Below are 4,501 nucleotides of genomic sequence, written 5' to 3'. Positions count from 1 at the left end.
AGTATTTATGCAATTTGTAGTATATTTCGCTTTGTATTGGTTTCTATTGTTAGTCTAGATTACGTCTGTTACGACCCCACGATGTCATGGGTCTAGGTTTGGGGTGTGGGGTAGTAACATGTGCGTAGTGGACAAGATGAAATTAAAGAAGAACGCGAAAACCAGACGGATACGTAAGAAAACTCTTTACTGCTGAGTGGTAATGGGTAGAAGAGCCTTTTCTACGCAGCAAAACACTGAACAGACACGTACGTACAAAAATACACGATTGACCATAAACCAACCAAGGATAGGAGCAGTAGACGGCACCAAAGAAAAGAAACAAACAAAATATACTACACTAAGTTAACAAAGCAAGACTCACACCTTACTAACATAAATAAAGAAAATATATCTACGACGATAATCTCAAACAAATATACATACACGCTGCCCGCCTCTATACTGGTGTTTCTTATAAAACATCTCTGCATGGGTGTCTATATAATTGTGCACATGCTACTACGTTCTTACTCCATGGTTGCGATTTTCACAACGCTATTCATGACAATTCATGACAAAGCTATCGCACAAACCCTCACCTCTCACATGAGAATCATGAGCTACAGTTTCTCAAAAGTCACACACACAACCATAAAGGCAGTAAATGCTCGCGTCGCCTCCCGGCAACTTCCAGCAACTCCGTCATGCAGATTATGAAGCCGAATATCCACCCCCCTCATCCAAATCACGATCTTCGATTGGCCGACAGAATCCATCCGTACCGAGGCAATCCACCTGTTAAACCAAAATTAACCGAAAGAGAAATCAACCTCCCCAAAATCCACAGTTCACGTAACACCGCAGCATCAGCCATCAACCACCGAGCGGCTACTGCCACTCATTGTCTACCACTAATCTAAACTCGACATTATCGTTAAAGAGTATGTGTTCTGTATGAGAGTATGTTGTGTGTGCATGGGCAGTGGCGTGCACAGACATTTTGGGGGGCAAGTGCTGGGGGGAAGGGGGGGCACTTTTTAGCGCACGTGGAACAATTCATTATAAAAAAACTACAAGCGCATGTTGAATGAAATTTGACTTTTATTAATAACATTCTCTAAACGTGAGTTTTCAATGGAAAAAGTCACACCGCCAACTGATAAAATCCATATCCAATATTAACTATAGTCATTGTCCTTCAGTTAACTTCTGTTTACCCTCCACTGTCTGCAGGCATTGTTGCATATATTTTGCAATTAGTAAATCAATATAGGCCTACAATTAAGACAGTAAAAAGACCAAAAAGTACGAGAATGAGTTATAGGCTACTGACTGTTGTCATTACACGAATGCAGATGGATATTTTTCACAGGTAATGGGGAACTTCCCGTTTCTTCTTTCACAAACGAATGTGTTAATTTATGTTGCCTAACAAAACGTATACAACAGAAAACGTTCAGCTTAACACATAGATTTGCAAACTCTACCTTAATTATTTGTATATGGTCGTCCTCACGTTATCTATCACTGATTTGGGCTAGTGCGACTAGTTTATCAGGTGACCAGTCGGCTAAAAATGCTTAGTAGTTTGGTGCTGTATGAGACATTTTACTGCACAACAAAATGATTTCACGTTGGGCTTAGAGGACAAACGGTACGATTTGACTTGATGTGTATGTGACCTGGCTGGTGGGGACGGGAGAAGAAGTCTATCTGTGACCGTGTGTGCTGTGCTGAAGACGCTTCCTTCCACTCGCTGAACTGAACTGCTGCTGCAGCGCATCTGGTGTGACAAAGGAATAGAGAGGTCGGGTGTGTGCGAGGTGGTGGCGCATTTCAGGGCATTGTTTTTAATCGCTCAGGTTTTCAAAAGATCATTTCAAACCGACCTCAGTAAAATGATAATAATAAACAACGAAGTTTCAAAAGGGCACTTTCGTTGATAAAGGGCAGAGTTGGGGTCTAATTGTGCACGCCACTGTGCATGGGTAAGTTTGAGTGTTTTCGTGTTTATCTGTACTCGTTCTCTGGTATGTTCGCTTTAGTCATCCGTGTAGCGGACCACTTGGATTAATCACACAAACAATGCTCGGAGCTTCGACTGGTGTATCTTTATTCTCTCCTCCTTTCGCCACCGACATTTGACACCGTGAAAACTACAAAATGTGGCAAAAAATAAAAAATAAACACAAATGCCCTAGCACCATACCTCACAGATAATGTGTAGAACAGGGTCCAAACTTTAAAGGCGTCACTCCTAGCAAACTTGCACATGAACTCAACTTTATGTTATGAGCCGCAGCTCTTACTGAAAACAAAACAACAATCACATCTCCCTTCGTTTTAAATTAAATAAATCACTCTTTTGGATTAATACAATTTTTCTTCCTACCTCCTTCTGCTTCCAAGGGCGCTAAGTTTGAACTTTGTTTTACATTTGACATACAACAACACAAAAAAAAACGAAGCCAACTACAGTAAAATATCTTCCACAAGTGTCAACAAGGAATATAACAAGTAATTCGTTTGTTCTTGTGTTTTTTCAAACTCTGGAGCAACGTACATCGAACGCGCACAGAAGAACTCGCGCTGAAAGTCTCGTGCCGAAAGTTTAGTTCAGCGATAACAGGAGGTAGCAGAATAATCAAATATTCAATAATAAACAAATAAATAAATATAAGGCTGTCATTTACAATCCGTGTTGTGTCGCTGTAGTGGTTTGTGGTGTCGTCTAGTTTAGTCATGCCTCATCATGATCGTGCTGTCCGTGTGTCTTCTATTATATTAACGTAGTTAAGTTAATGTTAAATGTGAAACCCCTTATATAAAATGCTCTTCTCAGCAAGTGTCCTCCCACTGATAACACTTCACCCCCACGTCCCAACATAAAACAGATTTATTACAGATTGTTCATCAGTGAACGTTCATCACGCCATCAGCGTCATTTAAACCACTGCGAGCGAGTGGCATCGCATTTGTAGGATTCGTGGAAATGAAGATGGTTTATATTTTTTGTTTGTTAATTTATGTTGGGTGAACGATTCGGAGCTGACCGACAGCTCCAAACTACGAGTTCAGGATGCTGTTTAACGATTATGTCGGGAGCCGCTCGGCTGACAATCTAGACTAACAATATAAACCAATACAAAGCGAAATATACTACAAATTGCACAAATACTAAATGCGATGCCATTCGCTCGCAGAGGTTTAAATGACGCTGATGGCGTGTAGGAACATTCACTGATAACCATACATCTATAATAATAAACCCTTTAAATTTAGTGCTGTCGTTAACGGTCTACCACTGTAGATTCACGTACCCTCCTATAATCTTAATTCGACGTTATCGCTAAACAGTATTCTGAACTAGTAATATAGAGCTGTCTAGCTGGATGTCGGCTAGTATTTCACTCAACATAATTTTTAAACAAAAGTTATGAACCATCTTCATTTCAACAAATGGCGATTCGGAGCTCGTCGGGATGATTTTAAGCGAGTGGCCGATACGCAGAGTCACCCAAGAGTCTTTAGATGTCTGTCAGCAGAGGCAGGCGGCGTTTCTGGACAACGGAGACCACAGTCACGCAGCACTGGTCACACTAAGTGCCACGATTATGTGGCAGCTGCCACAAGGTGCCATTTCTGGGTGGCACAGTGGTCACTTTCGTGCTGCTTACATGCTACTTACACGCCAAACAGGGACCGCACTCTTACAGGAAATTTAGCAGAAAGACGCGCCTCTTAATGACCTCTGATATGTTTTGTGATTGGCCAGATGCAGTTCGATTAGCTCTGAGTTTGTTTGCTCATCCTACGTATCCCGGATGAACCGCATTTCAACCTGAACCTGAATTTCAACCCGAACCTGAATTTCGACCCGAACCTGAATTACGACCCGAACCTGAATTTCGACCCGAACCTGAATTACGACCCGAACCTGAATTTTGACTCGAACCTGAATTGCGACCCGAACCTGAATTGCGACCCGAACCTGAATTTCAACCTGAACCTGAATTTTAACTCGAATTTTTGCATACCTGCGAGGATTTTACAGACTGTTTTTTCAAGTAATAATGATTTCAGGTTCAGGTTCTGGTGACACTATAATAGCTCCATAGAAGGTGTGTTACATGAAGGTGTGTTTACACATGAGTGTGTTTATGTGACAGCACATATACATGAGGGCGCATTTACATGAAGGTTAATTTACGTGAGGGGGTGTTTACGTGACTATGTTTACATGAGGGGGTGTTTACGTGACTGTATGTTTACGTGGAGGGGTATTTACATGACAGCATGTTTACGTGAGGGGGTGTTTACGTGAAAGTAGGCTTACATGAGGAGGTGTTTACGTGACAGTATGTTTACGTGAAGGGTTGTGTAGAGGTAACAGTATGTTTACGTAAGGGGGTGTTTACATGACAGCATGTTTACATGAGGGGGTGTTTACGTGACTGTATGTTTACATGAGGGGGTGTTTACGTGAAAGTAGGTTTACATGAGGGGGTGTTTACGTGAC

At 41.7% G+C, this 4,501-nt stretch overlaps 1 long non-coding RNA gene across 1 annotated transcript; it reads right to left on the bottom strand.

Moving 5' to 3' along the window:
• Nucleotides 1-220: 220 nt before the first annotated feature.
• Nucleotides 221-4,034, bottom strand: LOC143502782 (uncharacterized). Its single transcript, XR_013127169.1, has 3 exons — nt 3,974-4,034; nt 2,192-3,901; nt 221-777 (listed from the first exon to the last, which is right to left on the bottom strand). It is a non-coding gene; the product is annotated as an uncharacterized LOC143502782 (long non-coding RNA).
• Nucleotides 4,035-4,501: the final 467 nt, after the last annotated feature.

This window comes from Brachyhypopomus gauderio, unplaced genomic scaffold (genome assembly GCF_052324685.1).
Source record: "Brachyhypopomus gauderio isolate BG-103 unplaced genomic scaffold, BGAUD_0.2 sc209, whole genome shotgun sequence".
NCBI lineage: Eukaryota > Metazoa > Chordata > Actinopteri > Gymnotiformes > Hypopomidae > Brachyhypopomus > Brachyhypopomus gauderio.
The sequence above is the reverse complement of the archived record's forward strand: the minus strand, read 5'-3'. Positions and strand labels throughout refer to the sequence as shown.